Below are 18,150 nucleotides of genomic sequence, written 5' to 3'. Positions count from 1 at the left end.
TAACCATCTACGTGGGAGTAGTTATGGGTATCCCGACGTCGTGGTATCAGCCGAAGCTCTTTTGACGTCAGCAACTGAGTGGCGCGCGCCGCATTGGACCGTAAGCTCGCGCTTGTATTAAGGGGGCTAGGTCTGCTTCCGGCCGCGTACGCAACGTGCAGGTGTGCATAGGGCGATGGGCCCAGACCCCTGCGCGCATAGGTTTAGACCGGCGTGCTGACCTCTCTGTTGAGCCTAGGTGGGGTTGCGACGTGTTGATCTTACGAGGCCGGGCATGACCCAGAAAAGTGTGTCCGGCCAAATGGGATCGAGCGTGTTGGGTTATGTGGTGCACCCCTGTAGGGAAGTTTATCTATTCGAATAGCCGTGTCCCTCGGTAAAAGGACGACCCGGAGTTGTACCTTGACCTTATGACAACTAGAACTGGATACTGAATAAAATACACCCTTCAAAGTGCCAGATACAACCCGGTGATCGCTCTCTAACAGGGCGACGAGGAGGGGATCGCCGGGTAGGATTATGCTATGCGATGCTACTTGGAGGACTTCAATCTACTCTCTTCTACATGCTGCAAGATGGAGATGGCCAGAAGCGTAGTCTTCAACAGGACTAGCTATCCCCCTTTTATTCTGGCATTCTGCAGTTCAGTCCACTGATATGCCCCTTTACACATATACCCATGCATATGTAGTATAGCTCCTTGCTTGCGAGTACTTTGGATGAGTACTCACGGTTGCTTCTCTCCCTCTTTTCCCCCTTTCCTTTCTATCTGGTTGTCGCAACCAGATGTTGGAGTCCAAGAGCCAGACGCCACCGTCGACGACGACACCTACGACGCTGGAGGTGCCTACTACTACGTGCAGGCCGCTGACGACGACCAGGAGTAGTTAGGAGGATCCCAGGCAGGAGGCCTACGCCTCGTTCGATCTGTATCCCAGTTTGTGCTAGCCTTCTTAAGGCAAACTTGTTTAACTTATGTCTGTACTCAGATATTGTTGCTTCCGCTGACTCGTCTGTGATCGAGCACTTGTATTCGAGCCCTCGAGGCCCCTGGCTTGTATTATGATGCTTGTATGACTTATTTATGTTGTAGAGTTGTGTTGTGATATCTTCCCGTGAGTCCCTGACCTTGATCGTACACATTTGCGTGCATGATTAGTGTACGGTCAAATCGGGGGCATCACAGCCGTTATCACGGTCGCCGGGTTAAGTCCCGGGTCTTCCAGGAAGGTGATCTGGTGCTCCGGCTCATCCAAGATCAAACAGATGCACACAAGCTATCCCCGCCTTGGGAAGGGCCATTTGTGGTCAGCAAGAACTTGCACAACGGGTCATACTACCTTATTGACGTTCGGGAGCATAAAGATTCACGCAAGTCGTAGGAAGAGACCCGTCGGCCGTGGAACATAGCTCAGCTTTGGCCTTATTACACTTGAGCCACCGGCTCTCATCATGTACATATTTCTATGGCCATGTATATATTAAGTTAAATAATAAAGCAAGACCTCTGTCCTTTTCTCCTCCAAAGGTAAAAGTGTTGTTTCCATTACACCATCACATGGTCACTTGGAGGTGGATCCGGCTTATGATCGTATTCGAATCTAGCCGTATGCAATAGAATCACCTGGGGGCTTCCTGTTCAAACATAGGTCGTATTCGAACCAAAGAGAACATAGCTGTCGATACCCACTTGATTGGCAAAGTGCCGAGCTCATTGGGGAGTTTTCTTTGATCATATTTGAATCATAGCTCAACCCCCTTTGGGAACCGACGTGGATCGTATTCGAACCAGCGTCGTTAAACAACTCTTAAGGTCATTTGGGGGCTTCCTGTTCAAACATGGGTCATATTCGAACCAAAGAGAACATAGCTGTCAGTACCCTCTTGATTGGCATCGCCAAAGCCACTGGGGGCTATATGATCGCATTCGAATCTTAGCTTAACCCCTTTGGGACGGTTCTCTGGTCGTATTGGAACCGGAAGCCCTTAAGTTTTTGATTTTCTGACTTACAACAAGTTCTGTTGGTCACATCAGCAGTGTGCAAGCGCGGCTTTTCCTTTTGCCGACTTAATTTTGATTCACAATGCTGATAACATATAGTAAGTATTCTTGACGCTGGTAAACCGGAGTTGAGGTCTTCATCTCATCATTCGGGTTACATAAGCCAGAACTCTACTTGAAGGCCCGTAAGTATGCCATTATGGTTACATCAAAGAGGTAATGGAGGGCCAGTCTTTGAGGATTGTTAATTCCTATTCCGGGTTATGTATGCAAGGTCTATGGTTCTCAGTGCGGTAAGCCGCCTCGAGACTTGTGACTTGTTTTTCTATGCAGGATGGTTAAAGACAGCTATTCGAGCTTAAGGACAATAAATGATCAATTATGACCCGGAGGAATATAAGGAAGCAACTTTAACGGAGCTAAGCATTCAACATGTGCACGATGGCACGACAAGATTAACATGTTTGTCCTACTCTATTACAAGACTCCCCGAGTCCAAAAGGTGAGGCATTGCTCTAAGGTGCAACCATAAACCGTCTAAAGATCAAGGTGCTTGTGGAGTCGAAGCTTCCGGCTCATCCCTCTCCGCTCCTTCGGTTGTTCCCATGACCTGGAAGGTGGACGATTTCCAGTCAATGCCGCTCAAAGCTTCAAATTGAGCCTCCTCGTCAATTAACCCAGTCGGGTCAATTTCTGGGGCAAAGGTGTGCTTACGAGTCGGCGGGACCAAGCTGATGGCTTCATAACGCGGAGTGGGGATCCTCTGATTCTCTGCGTCGTAGACCGGCTGGTACTTGGTAAGGTCGGTGTCATTCCCGATCAGGGTGGCCACCGGGCGCACGATCTTCACACAGGCAGCAAAGTCTTTTTGGTCCAAGGGGGTGCCATCTTCCTTTAGGCTGGGGTATCCAAGTGCGATGTCAGCCGGGTCTAGCTCTGGAAGGAAAGCCTTGGCCCGGCTCAGAGCAGCTATGGCTCCGGCTCTTGCAGAGGCCCGTCGCAGCTCTTGGAAACGCTGAGGAAGAACGTCAAGCTGGCGAAGTACGTCCGCCAGGTGAGTCGGAACCTCATTGGACAGGGCCACAACGGCCAAGGCGCGCTGTGACCTGGTGTAGAGTTGTTCCACCAGAGTGTACACGGCCTTCAGCTTGGTCAGCACATTTTGATTGAGGTTGGCGCTTCTGGGACCTGTTTAACAAAGTAAGATAAGCCGCTAGCAATGATGGGAGTTATGAGACATATAGACTGTAAACTTGTTGAAAGCCTGCAGAATGACTTACCAAAGATTGCGGCGACCATCTGTGACACATGGCGTTTTAAGCCGGAGAGTTCGGCGGTTCTCTCCGTCAGAGCCGTTTCCGCCTGTTCGGCCCGGCTGACAAGAGCAGCCTTCTCTTCGGCCCAAGTCTTCCTTTCAGTTTCAAACTACTTTTTCAGCTTCTCTTGAGCAGCAACACTGGATTCAAATTTAGCGTTGGCCTTCTGGGTTTCAGTTTCCTGAGTCTTCAGGCAGTTCTTCAGCTCAGAGATATCAGCCTCAAATTTTTTGCAAGCAGCCTGTACAATTTCTGGGTTATAGTATGAATAATTATTATACAACTTTAAAGTCCCAAGCACTTTCCAAGCAAAGACACTTGGCACTTGGGGGCTAATGTATGCTGAAAGGTTCTATCAACGAATTGCCGGTTCATGAAAGTAAGCCGGAAGTTAAGTCTACAACGTATTCTATCATAAGTAGTAGACTTGGGGGCTAGTATGGTAAAGATGACTATGCAGTAAGCAAGAGAGTGGTACCTCAGATTTCTGCTGTATCTGCTTCACCATGTCAATCTCCAGATCCCGGCTGCTGTGCACCTGATTGACATAGCCGGAGATGATATCTCCAATGCTCAAGTTAGCGTAGTTGGTGATGTCCAGCTTGGCCCTGCGGCGCTCTAGCAATTCTTCCTTGGCAGAGCACTTAGCCAGCGCAGTGGGTCTCCCCGGCTCGACAAACTCCGTCCGGGTGATTACCACGTCCGGATCATTGGCCGGCTGAGCCGGGCTGGAGATGTCCGGATTGGTAGAAGTCTCTATGACTGGCTCGTCGGTTGGAGCGGTGGCTTTAGGAAGAGATGCAGCTGGCGGCTCTTGAGCTGAAACCTCCGGCTCAGTCAAGACCGGCTCTTCGACCGGTTTGTTCTTCTTCTCCCTCTTGCTGAGCTTTGCCTGGGCACTGAAAGGACAAGAGGTTAGTACAAAAGCATGAGTAAAGATAAGCACAACAAGAGATGATCATCATTACCCGGGTGAGGTCTTGAAAGCCGGCAGGTTCGATTGCATAGAGTAACCAGAGGAAGGTGAAGTTTCCTGATAATTTGAATCAGAAGAATTGAGCGGTTGACGTATAACGCCCGCCAAAGGATGAAAAGGATATAAGTTGGAGATAACCTCAGTCCAGCGCTTCCTTGACGCTTCAGGTAAGCCGGAGGAGAGGTCTGCATCCTTGTTGGTCCGGGTGTGCCGCCGGCTCTCATGAATCTGTTGCTTCAAAAGAAATTGAGGACCTTGATAAGCTAAAGGATGTGAAAATCTTACTTTCCGGGTTACTCTTCGGACTTTCGGCCTTGGCAAGGGCTCCGAGTCGGAGGAAAGTATCGTTACCTCTTCAGTCACCGGGTTACTTGTTCCGGTGTCATCCTGCTGATGATCAGTATCGATAAGGTGGATAGGAATAAGCAAGAAACAAAACAAGAGCCTACAGATTCAGGGGTTACCTCTGACTCTGAGCTGTCACTTAGCTGAAGCAGCTCTGAGGCAGTAGGCCTGCTTCCCTTCTTGCGGGGAGCGGCTCTCCTGGCGGCTTTCTTAGCCTTCCTGGCTTTTTTGGCCGCTTCATGGTCATATTTGACCTTCCAGAACTTGTCATTAGCCTGAAACATACAGCAAAGATTTCTTAAGGTTCAGATGGAAACTATTAAAAAGAAAACCAAGGTGTTCAGGTCAGTGGCTTACCGCCGGAGCCGGGTTAGCTTGGCAGAAGGGGTTCAGGCCGGTTCTCCCACAGTCGGCTAAGCTCTCATTCAGGAGAGACTTGGTCATGTCGTCCACAATGTCCTCAGGAAGATCGTTGGGGCTGTGCCGCAGAGGGTCATCCTTCCTGCCCGTGTAAGCACACATTAGGCCGGCCGGCGGCTCAAGGGGATCACCCGCCAAGAGATCCAAACCCGGACCAGATCAATGACGTTGAGGCCGTTTCCTAGGAGAGCCTTGATCTTATTGATGGTGGGGATTAGAGGTTGACGCTCAGCTTGAGAGAGTTTGTCTGGCAGAGGGTGATTTGGCTCCAGACGCAGGGCACGAAAGCCAGGCAGAGGGCTCTCGTCAGCCGGAGAAGTGTCCTGGCAATAAAACCACATCTGGTTCCAGTCCTTTGGATGGCTTGGCGGCTCAGCATAAGGAAAGAGGCAGTCTCTCCGGCGTTGAATGGAGATTCCACCAAGTTCCAGGCTTGGCCCGTTGGCGCACTCATTCTGGCGGTTCCGATAAAATAGCTCTCTAAAGAGCAGCAGGCTGGGCTCTTCTCCAAGATAGACTTCGCAGAATACTTGGAAGTTGCATATATTTGACACGGAATTGGGTCCTATGTCTTGCGGCCGCAGATCGAAGAAGTTCAGAACATCCCTAAAGAATTTTGAGCCGGGCGGTGCGAAGCCCCGGCTCATGTGATCAGCAAATAACACCACCTCACCATCTCTAGGTTGAGGTCTCTCCTCCGACGGGTCAGGGGCACGATAAGACATGATTTCCTTCTTGGGCAAGTAACCCGTCTTTACGAAATCAGCTAAAGTGTCGTCGGTGACATTGGATCTCATCCAGTTGCACGTGATGGGTGCCTTGGGAGCTTTAGGAGGCATTGTGAAAGATGAAGCCTATGACAAAAGGAAAATGTCCGGTTCAATTATAAGCCGGCAGACGTCTACAGTTTAATACTTAATGGCGGCTTATGAGAGGGGCCTAATGACATATGGTTAAGTGCATCGGGTTATCTAAGCCGTTGAAGATATCGTGAGTAATTCAAATTGTCTACAGCTTTATCATAAATGAGCCGGAAATTTTACAGCGCGTGGCTTCTTTTAAGCCAGAAATGTGAGCCGCCATAGCTCAGCAGATGCAATTTTTGACTAAGTGTGGTGAGAGCAAGTTTCACAGATCGCAGTAATTATTTTGGATCAAACGGTTGGCTAAAAGGAAAAATTTCTAGACCTAGAACTGACGCAGAAGAAGTTCATGGATTCAGAGTGGGATCTTATTTCAAACAAAGGGGATCTACTAGTGGAAAAATGGATGTGCAACAACTACCGCAGGAGCTCTGTACTACTCTTGGATCAAACATGACTATAGTGGCAGAACTACAGATAATTCGAGAAGAACAGCGAAGAACAGAGGAAGAACAGTGGAACCCTAATGCGGATCTATGGTGGAGAGGTGCAGGGACTTACAGGTGCGGAGTTATGGCGGGGGTTCGTCGCGTTTCTCTGGTCACGTCAGGTTGATGCAGCGGCCTGAGTTGGTGAAGACAAGGAAACCCGCGGCGGTGGCGGCGGAGCTCGGGTGGCAGCACAGTGGCGAGAGGAGGAAGAAGATGGAGGCGACGAGTGACTGGAGGCTCATGGGCCGGGCTATTTATAAAGTGAGGCTCATAAGTGGGCGCGAGAAACGAGGAGGCCACGGCGTGATTATCTCACCACAAAAACGCCTCGATTTTTGGGATGGCCTTTAAAGATAAGATCCGTTGAGGATATGGTGGGATAAAAAAATGGACTTAATGGAAGATGACGTCATGGCGGGTTACCAGGAATCCAGAAGATGACGTCACGGCGGGTTATAATCTTCACACGACCATAAGCCGGAAGATCTTTTCTCTCAAAAGAATTGAAGATTGACATGAACCGGTTCAAATCAATCTGGGGCCTAATGTTGAGGATATAACCCTTAGAGTCAGCCGCCAGGAGGGGCCGGGTTACTCATAATGGTCATCACGCGAAGCCCAGTACCGAGCTTGAAGACGGCGGGTCAATGATGGGCCTAAGACCCGGAGATGGCTTAAGGCCCGTAGTGATAAACCGCCGTATGGCAAGACTTGTAGTGTAAGGCAAGAATAGTTGAGAGTCCGAGCCGGACACTCTTATGAGCCGGCCGGGACTCTGAGAGCCGCTCGGCGTCAACCTCTCTATATAAAGGGACGACCCGGCGGCGGTTTAAGGACAAGGAAGATCTCGTCGAGAGCCAGGCATAGCAATCAAGCTCCGTGGTCATCGAAACCATAATCAATACCACCTCAACTGGACGTAGGCTTTTACCTTCACCGTAAGGGGCTGAACCAGTATAAAATCCCGTGTTCCTTGTCCCGTTTAACACCTTTAAGCTTCCTAGCTGCGATGGCTCCACGACTAAGTCCTAGCTCGAGGACATCTGCCGTGACAATTCCACGACAGAACGGATTCAATGAAAAGGGTCCTTATGAAGGGTAAATAGAAATTGGCATATCACGTTGTGGTTTTACGTAGGTAAGAAACGTTCTTGCTAGAAACCTATACAAGCCACGTAAAAACTTGCAACAACAATTAGAGGACGTCTAACTTGTTTTTGCAGCATGTGCTATGTGATGTGATATGGCCAGAAGATGTGATGAATGATATATGTGATGTATGAGATTGATCATATTCTTGTAATAGGAATCACGACTTGCATTCGATGAGTATGACAACCGGCAGGAGCCATAGGAGTTGTCTTTATTTTTTGTATGACCTGCGTGTCATTGAATAACGCCATGTAAATTACTTTACTTTGTTGCTAAACGCGTTAGCCATAGAAGTAGAAGTAATCATTGGCGTGACAACTTCATGAAGACACAATGATGGAGATCATGGTGTCATGCCGGTGACGAAGATGATCATGGTGCCCCGAAGATGGAGATCAAAGGAGCAAAATGATATTGGCCATATCATGTCACTATTTGATTGCATGTGATGTTTATCATGTTTTGCATCTTATTTGCTTAGAATGACGGTAGTAAGTAAGATGATCCCATATAATAATTTCAAGAAAGTGTTCCCCCTAACTGTGCACCGTTGCGAAGGTTCGTTGTTTCGAAGCACCACGTGATGATCGGGTGTGATAGATTCTAACGTTCGCATACAACGGGTGTTGACGAGCCTAGCATGTACAGACATGGCCTCGGAACACACGCAATACACTTAGGTTGACTTGACGAGCCTAGCATGTACAGACATGGCCTCGGAACACGGAGGACCGAAAGGTCGAGCATGAGTCGTATAGAAGATACGATCAACATGGAGATGTTCACCGATCTTGACTAGTCCGTCTCACATGATGATCGGACATGGCCTAGTTAACTCGGATCATGTTTCACTTAGATGACTAGAGGGATGTCTATCTGAGTGGGAGTTCATTGAGTAATTTTATTAGATGAACTTAATTATCATGAACTTAGTCTAAAATCTTTACAATATGTCTTGTAGATCAAATGGCCCACATTGTCCTCAACTTCAACGCGTTCCTAGATAAAACCAAGCTGAAAGATGATGGCAGCAACTATACGGACTGGGTCCGGAACCTGCGGATCATCCTCATAGCTGCCAAGAAAGATTATGTCCGAGAAGCACCGCTAGGTGAAGCACCAATCCCAGAGAACCAAGATGTTATGAACGCTTGGCAATCACGTGCTGATGATTACTCCCTCGTTCAGTGCGGCATGCTTTACAGCTTAGAACCGGGTCTCCAAAAGCGTTTTGAGAAACATGGAGCATATGAGATGTTCGAAGAGCTGAAAATGGTTTTCCAAGCTCATGCCCGGGTCGAGAGATATGAAGTCTCCGACAAGTTCTTCAGCTGTAAAATGGAGGAAAATAGTTCTGTTAGTGAGCACATACTCAGAATGTTTGGGTTACACAACCGCTTGTCTCAGCTGGGAGTTAATCTCCCGGATGACGCGGTCATTGACAGAATCCTTAAGTCGCTTCCACCGAGCTACAAGAGCTTTGTGATGAACTTCAATATGCAGGGGATGGAAAAGACCATTCCTGAGGTATATTCAATGCTGAAATCAGCGGAGGTGGAGATCAGAAAGGAACATCAAGTGTTGATGGTGAATAAAACCACTAAGTTCAAGAAAGGCAAGGGCAAGAAGAACTTCAAGAAGGACGGCAAGGGAGTTGCCGCGCCCGGTAAGCCAGTTACTGGGAAGAAGTCGAAGAATGGACCCAAGCCTGAGACTGAGTGCTTTTATTGCAAGGGAAGTGGTCACTGGAAGCGGAACTACCCCAAATACTTAGCGGACAAGAAGGTCGGCAACACCAAAGGTATATGTGATATACATGTAATTGATGTGTACCTTACCAGTACTCGTAGTAGCTCCTGGGTATTTGATACCGGTGCGGTTGCTCATATTTGTAACTCAAAACAGGAACTGCGGAATAAGCGGAGACTGGCGAAGGACGAGGTGACGATGCGCGTCGGGAATGGTTCCAAGGTCGATGTGATCGCCGTCGGCACACTACCTCTGCATCTACCTACGGGATTAGTTTTAAACTTCAATAATTGTTATTTAGTGCCAGCTTTGAGCATGAACATTGTATCTGGATCTCGTTTAATTCGAGATGGCTACTCATTTAAATCCGAGAATAATGGTTGTTCTATTTATATGAGAGATATGTTTTATGGTCATGCCCCACTGGCCAATGGTTTATTCTTGATGAATCTCGAACGTGATGTTACACATATTCATAGTGTGAATACCAAAAGATGTAAAGTTGATAACGATAGTCCCACATACTTGTGGCACTGCCGCCTTGGTCACATTGGTGTCAAGCGCATGAAGAAGCTCCATGCAGATGAACTTTTGGAGTCTCTTGATTACGAATCATTTGACACGTGCGAACCATGCCTCATGGGTAAGATGACCAAGACTCCGTTCTCCGGAACAATGGAGCGAGCAACCAACTTATTGGAAATCATACATACCGATGTGTGCGGTCCAATGAGTGTTGAGGCTCGCGGAGGATATCGTTATGTTCTCACTCTCACTGATGACTTAAGTAGATATGGGTATGTCTACCTAATGAAACACAAGTCTGAAACCTTTGAAAAGTTCAAGGAATTTCAGAGTGAGGTTGAGAATCAACGTGACAGGAAAATAAAGTTCTTACGATCAGATCGTGGTGGAGAATATTTAAGTCACGAATTTGGTGCACACTTAAAGAAATGTGGAATCGTTTCACAACTCACGCCGCCTGGAACACCTCAGCGAAATGGTGTGTCCGAACGTCGTAATCGCACTCTATTGGATATGGTGCGATCTATGATGTCTCTTACCGATCTACCGCTCTCATTTTGGGGCTATGCTTTAGAGACTGCCGCATTCACTTTAAATAGGGCTCCATCGAAATCCGTTGAGACGACACCGTATGAATTATGGTTTGGGAAGAAACCTAAGCTGTCGTTTCTAAAAGTTTGGGGATGTGATGCTTATGTCAAGAAACTTCAAACTGAAAAGCTCGAACCCAAGTCGGAAAAATGCATCTTCATAGGATACCCTAAGGAAACCATTGGGTATACCTTCTACCTCAGATCCGAAGGCAAGATCTTTGTTGCCAAGAATGGGTCCTTTCTGGAGAAAGAGTTTCTCTCGAAAGAATTAAGTGGGAGGAAAGTGGAACTTGATGAGGTGATAGTCACCCCTTCCGAACCGGAAAGTAGCGCAGCGCGGGAAGATGATCATGTGGTGCCTACAGCGACTGGGGAGGAAGTTAATGATGATGATCATGAAGCTTCGGATCAAGTTACTGCTGAACTTCGTAGGTCCACAAGGACACGTTCCGCACCAGAGTGGTATGGCAACCCTATCCTGGAAATCATGTTGTTAGACAACGGTGAACCTTCGAACTATGAAGAAGCGATGGCGGGCCCGGATTCCAACAAATGGCTAGAAGCCATGAAATCCGAGATAGGATCCATGTATGAGAACGAAGTATGGACTTTGACTGACTTGCCCGATGATCAGCGAGCCATAGAAAATAAATGGATCTTTAATAAGAAGACAGACGCGGATGGTAATGTGACCATCTATAAGGCTCGACTTGTCCCTAAGGGTTATCGACAAGTTCAAGGGGTTGACTACGATGAGACTTTCTCACCCGTAGCGAAGCTGAAGTCCGTCCGAATCATGTTAGCAATTGCCGCATACTATGATTATGAGATATGGTAGATGGACGTCAAAACGGCATTCCTTGACGGCTTTCTTGAGGAAGAATTGTATATGATGCAGCCGGAAGGTTTTGTCGATCCTAAGAATGCTAACAAAGTATGCAAGCTCCAGCGCTCCATCTATGGACTGGTGCAAGCATCTCGGAGTTGGAACATTCGTTTTGATGAGATAATCAAAGCGTTTGGGTTTACACAGACTTATGGAGAAGCCTGTGTTTACAAGAAAGTGAGTGGGAGCTCTGTAGCATTTCTCTTATTATATGTGGATGACATACTATTGATGGGAAATGATATAGAATTCTTGGAAAGTATAAAGGCCTATTTGAATAAGTGTTTTTCAATGAAGGACCTTGGAGAAGCTGCTTATATATTAGGCATCAAGATCTATAGAGATAGATCAAGACGCCTCATTGGTCTTTCACAGAGTACGTACCTTGACAAGATATTGAAGAAGTTCAATATGGATCAGTCCAAGAACGGGTTCTTGCCTGTATTGCAAGGTGTGCAATTGAGCGCGGCTCAATGCCCGACCACGGCAGAAGATAGAGAAAAGATGAGTGTCATCCCCTATGCCTCGGCCATAGGGTCTATTATGTATGCCATGCTGTGTACCAGACCTGATGTAAACCTTGCCGTAAGTTTGGTAGGAAGGTACCAAAGTAATCCCGGCATGGAACACTGGACAGCGGTCAAGAATATCCTGAAGTACCTGAAGAGGACTAAGGATATGTTTCTCGTTTATGGAGGTGACGAAGAGCTCGTCGTAAAGGGTTACGTCGATGCCAGCTTCGACACAGATCTATATGACTCGAAGTCACAAACCGGATACGTGTATATTTTGAATGGAGGGGCAGTAAGCTGGTGCAGTTGCAAGCAAAGCGTCGTGGCGGGATCTACATGTGAAGCGGAGTACATGGCAGCCTCGGAGGCAGCGCAAGAAGCAATCTGGATGAAGGAGTTCATTACCGACCTAGGGGTGATTCCCAATGCGTCGGGCCCGATGACTCTCTTCTGTGACAACGCTAGAGCTATTGCCCTTGCCAAGGAGCCCAGGTTTCACAGGAAGACCAGGCATATCAAGCGTCGCTTCAACTCCATTCGTGAAAGTGTTCAAAATGGAGACATAGATATTTGTAAAGTACATACGGACCTGAATTTAGCAGATCTGTTGACTAAACCTCTCCCTAGAGCAAAACATGATCAACACCAGGACGCTATGGGTGTTCGATTCATCACAATGTAACTAGATTATTGAGTCTAGTGCAAGTGGGAGACTCTTGGAAATATGCCCTAGAGGCAATAATAAATGGTTATTATTATATTTCTTTGTTCATGATAATTGTCTATTGTTCATGCTATAATTGTGTTATCCGGAAATCGTAATACATGTGTGAATACATAGACCACAACGTGTCCCTAGTAAGCCTCTAGTTGACTAGCTCGTTGATCAACAGATAGTCATGGTTTCCTGACTATGGACATTGGATGTCATTGATAACGGGATCACATCATTAGGAGAATGATGTGATGGACAAGACCCAATCCTAAGCATAGCTCAAAGATCGTTTAGTTCGTTTGCTAGAGTTTTTCCAATGTCAAGTATCTTTTCCTTAGACCATGAGATCGTGCAACTCCCGGATACCGTAGGAGTGCTTTGGGTGTGCCAAACGTCACAACGTAACTGGGTGACTATAAAGGTACACTACGGGTATCTCCGAAAGTGTCTGTTGAGTTGGCACGGATCGAGACTGGGATTTATCACTCCGTATGACGGAGAGGTATCTCTGGGCCCACTCGGTAATGCATCATCATAATGAGCTCAATGTGACTAAGGAGTTAGCCACGGGATCATGCATTAAGGTACGAGTAAAGAGACTTGCCGGTAACGAGATTGAACAAGGTATTGGGATACCGACGATCGAATCTCGGGCAAGTAACATACCGATTGACAAAGGGAATTGTATACGGGATTGATTGAATCCTCGACATCGTGGTTCATCCGATGAGATCATCGTGGAACATGTGGGAGCCAACATGGGTATCCAGATCCCGTTGTTGGTTATTGACCGGAGAGGCGTCTCGGTCATGTCTGCATGTCTCCCGAACCCGTAGGGTCTACACACTTAAGGTTCGGTGACGCTAGGGTTGTAGAGATATTAGTATGCGGAAACCCGAAAGTTGTTCGGAGTCCTGGATGAGATCCCGGACGTCACGATGAGTTCCGGAATGGTCTGGAGGTGAAGAATTATATATAGGAAGTCCAATTTCGGCCACCGGGAAAGTTTCGGGGGTTATCGGTATTGTACCGGGACCACCGGAAGGGTCCCGGGGGTCCACCGGGTGGGGCCACCTATCCCGGGGGGGCCCATGGGCTGAAGTGGGAAGGGAACCAGCCCTTAGTGGGCTGGGGCGCCCCGCCATGGGCCTCCCCCTGCGCCTAGGGTTGGAAACCCTAGGGGTGGGGGCGCCCACTTGGCTTGGGGGGGAAGCCACCCCCCCTTCCCCCTTGGCCGCCCCCCCACATGTAGATGGGTTCCAGGGCCGGCGCCCCCCCTCGAGGGGGCCTATATATAGTGGGGGGGAGGGAGGGCAGCAACACCACAGCCCCTGGCGCCTCCCTCTCCCCCTGCAACACCTCTCCCCCTCGCAGAAGCTTGGCGAAGCCCTGCCGAGATCCCGCTACTTCCACCACCACGCCGTCGTGCTGTTGGATCTCCATCAACCTCTCCTTTCCCCTTGATGGATCAAGAAGGAGGAGATGCCGCTGCTCCGTACGTGTGTTGAACGCGGAGGTGCCGTCCGTTCGGCACTCGGTCATCGGTGATTTGGATCACGGCGAGTACGACTCCATCAACCCCGTTCATTGGAACGCTTCCGCTCGCGATCTACAAGGGTATGTAGATGCACTCCTTTCCCCTCGTTGCTAGTATACTCCATAGATGGATCTTGGTGATGCATAGGAAATTTTAAAATTCTGCTACGATCCCCAACACGTGGTTCACCTGTGTAACATGCAAAACCAAAATTGGTTTTATAATTTATAGGCTGAAGCACTCCCTTTTGTAGATGCGTGCGTGGAAGGCGCGGAGAAGAAACGGGCACAGAGGATCCAGGCAAATCTGCACCAACCGATCCCGAGGCAGATTCTTCTGGCGTTGCAGTCGCACCAGTCTCAGCAGGATCTTCTACGGCTGCTATAGACGACAGAGCGGGCGCAGGCGGCGCAGAAGATCCCGCGCCGGCCCCTGTTGCCGCGACAGGATCTGCCCTGGATCGCGCGCCCGGGCCCCTGGCTGAATCAGCGCCGAGTCTTGTGCTGGTTTGCTCGCGGCACGCGTAGCAGCGAGGCCTACTCGCGGGCCAGCAGCCCTCGGCCTGCCGCGTGGGGGAGCCAGGTTGGCGCGGGCCTGCTGGAGCGTCTGGGCCGGTCGGTGGCGACTATGATGTCTACTACACAACCTTCTTCTTGTAGATGTTGTTGGGCCTCCAAGTGCAGAGGTTTGTAGGACAGTAGCAAATTTCCCTCAAGTGGATGACCTAAGGTTTATCAATCCGTGGGAGGCGTAGGATGAAGATGGTATCTCTCAAACAACCCTGAAACCAAATAACAAAGAGTCTCTTGTGTCCCCAACACAACCAATACAATGGTAAATTGTATAGGTGCACTAGTTCGGCGAAGAGATGGTGATACAAGTGCAATATGGATGGTAGATATAGGTTTTTGTAATCTGAAAATATCAAAACAGCAAGGTAACTAATGATAAAAGTGAGCACAAACGGTATTGCAATGCGTTGAAACAAGGCCTAGGGTTCATACTTTCACTAGTGCAAGTTCTCTCAACAATAATAACATAATTGGATCATATAACTATCCCTCAACATGCAACAAAGAGTCACTCCAAAGTCACTAATAGTGGAGAACAAACGAACATATTATGGTAGGGTACGAAACCACCTCAAAGTTATTCTTTCGGATCGATCTATTCAAGAGTCCGTAGTAAAATAACACGAAGCTATTCTTCCTGTTCAATCTATCCTAGAGTTCGTACTAGAATAACACCTTAAGACACAAATCAACCAAAACCCTAATTTCACCTAGATACTCCAATGTCACCTCAAGTATCCGTGGGTATGATCATACGATATGCATCACACAATCTCAGATTCATCTATTCAACCAACACAAAGAACTTCAAAGAGTGCCCCAAAGTTTCTACCGGAGACTCAAGACGAAAACGTGTGCCAACCCCTATGCATAAGTTCACAAGGTCACTGAACCCACAAGTTGATCATCAAAACATACATCAAGTGAATCACATGATATCCCATTGTCACCACAGATAAGCACATGCAAGACATACATCAAGTGTTCTCAAATCCTTAAAGACTCAATCCGATAATATAACTTCAAAGGGAAAACTCAATCCATTACAAGAGAGTAGAGGGGGAGAAACATCATAAGATCTAACTATAATAGCAAAGCTCACGATACATCAAGATCGTGCCAAATCAAGAACACGAGAGAGAGAGGGATAGAGAGAGAGAGAGATCAAACACATAGCTACACATACCCTCAGCCCCGAGGGTGAACTACTCCCTCCTCGTCATGGAGAGCGCCCGGATGATGAAGATGGCCACCGGTGAGGGATCCCCCCTTCCGGCAGGGTGCCAGAACAGGGTCCCGATTGGTTTTTGGTGGCTACAGAGGCTTGCGGCGGCAGAACTCCCGATCTAGGTTATGTTCTGGAGGTTTCTGTATATATAAGACGTTTTCGCGTCGAGAATAAGTCAGGGGGGTCTCCGGGCTGTCCACGAGGTAGGGACTCTTCTGGCCCATCTCTTTTGCTCCATGGCCTTCTTCTGGTCCAAAAATAAGTTCTGTGAAGTTTCAGGTCAATTGGACTCCGTTTGGTTTTCATTTTCTGCGATACTCAAAAACAAGGAAAAAACAAAAACTGGCACTGGGCTCTAGGTTAATAGGTTAGTCCCAAAAATCATATAAAATAGCATATAAATGCATATAAAACATCCAAGATAGATAATATAATAGCATGGAACAATCAAAAATTATAGATACGTTGGAGACGTATCAAGCATCCCCAAGCTTAATTCCTTCTCGTCCTCGAGTAGGTAAATGATGAAAACAGAATTTTTGATGTGGAATGCTACCTAACATATTTTCAATCTAATTCTCTTTATTGTGGCAAGAATATTCAGATCCATAAGATTCAAGACAAAAGTTTAATATTGACATAAAAATAATAATACTTCAAGCATACTAACCAAGCAATTATGTCTTCTCAAAATAACATAGCCAAAGAAAGCTCATCCCTACAAAATCATATAGTTTGGCCATGCTTCATTTTAGTCACACAAGATGCTCCCGTCATGCACAACCCCGATGACAAGCCAAGCAATTGTTTCATACTTTAGCAATCTCAAACTTTTTCAACTTTCACGCAATACATGAGCGTGAGCCATGGATATAGCACTATGGGTGGAATAGAATATAATGATGGGGGTTATGTAGAGAAGACAAAAAAGGAGAAAGTCTCACATTGACGCGGCTAATCAACGGGCTAGGGAGATGCCCATCAATTGATGTCAATGCAAGGAGTAGGGATTGCCATGCAACAGATGCACTAGAGCTATAAATATATGACATCTCAACAAAAGAAACTAAGTGGGTGTGCATCCAACTTGCTTGCTCATGAAGACCTAGGGCATTTTGAGGAAGCCCATTGTTGGAATATACAAGCCAAGTTCTATAATGAAAAATTCCCACTAGTATATGAAAGTGACAATATAAGAGACTCTCTATCATGAAGATCATGGTGCTACTTTGAAGCACAAGTGTGGAAAAAGGATAGTAGCATTGTCCCTTTTTATTTCTCTTCCTTTTTTGGGGCCTTTTTTTTGCCTTTCTCTTTTTTTTGGCCTTTCCCTTTTTTTATTTGGCCTTTCTTTTTTTTCTTTTTTTCGGGACAATGCTCTATTAATGATGATCATCACACTTCTATTTATTTACAACTCAATGATTACAACTCGATACTAGAACAAAATATGACTCTATATGAATGCCTCCGGCGATGTACCGGGATGGGCAATGAATCAAGAGTGACATGTATGATAAATTATGCGTGGTGGCTTTGCCACAAATATGATGTCAACTACATGATCATGCAAGGAAAATATGACAATGATGAAGCGTGTCATAGTAAACAGAACGGTGGAAAGTTGCATGGCAATATATCTCGGAATGGCTATGGAAATGCCATAATAGGTAGGTATGGTGGCTGTTTTGGGGAAGATATAAGGAGGCTTATGTGTGATAGAGCGTATCATATCACGGGGTTTGGATGCACCGGCGAAGTTTGCACCAACTCTCGAGGTGAGAAAGGGCAATGCACGGTACCGAAGAGGCTAGCAATGATGGAAGGGTGAGAGTGCATAAAATCCATGGACTCAACATTAGTCATAAAGAACTCACATACTTACTGCAAAAATCTACAAGTCATCAAAAACCAAGCACTACGCGCATGCTCAAAGGGGGATAGATTAGTAGGAAAACACCATCGCTCGTCCCCGACCGCCACTCATAAGGAAGACAATCAAAGAACACCTCATGTTTCAAATTTGTTACACAATGTTTACCATACGTGCATGCTACGGGACTTGAAAACTTCAACACAAGTATTTCTCAAATTCACAACTACTCAACTAGCACAACTTTAATATCACCATATTCATATCTCAAAACAATCATAAGGAATCAAACTTCTCATAGTATTCAATGCACTTTATATGAAAGTTTTTATTATATCCCTCTTGGATGCCCATCATATTAGGACTAAATTCATAACCAAAGCAAATTACCATGC

General features: G+C 46.9%; 1 pseudogene; it reads right to left on the bottom strand.

Annotated features, from left to right (window-relative positions):
• The window catches only part of LOC109770343 (putative disease resistance protein RGA1), a 67,501-nt pseudogene that overhangs the window by 25,101 nt on the left and 24,250 nt on the right, over positions 1 to 18,150 (bottom strand).

Source organism: Aegilops tauschii, chromosome 7 (assembly GCF_002575655.3).
Source record: "Aegilops tauschii subsp. strangulata cultivar AL8/78 chromosome 7, Aet v6.0, whole genome shotgun sequence".
Classification (NCBI taxonomy): domain Eukaryota; kingdom Viridiplantae; phylum Streptophyta; class Magnoliopsida; order Poales; family Poaceae; genus Aegilops; species Aegilops tauschii.
Note: the sequence above shows the minus strand (reverse complement) of the source record. Positions and strands in the feature narration are given on the sequence as shown.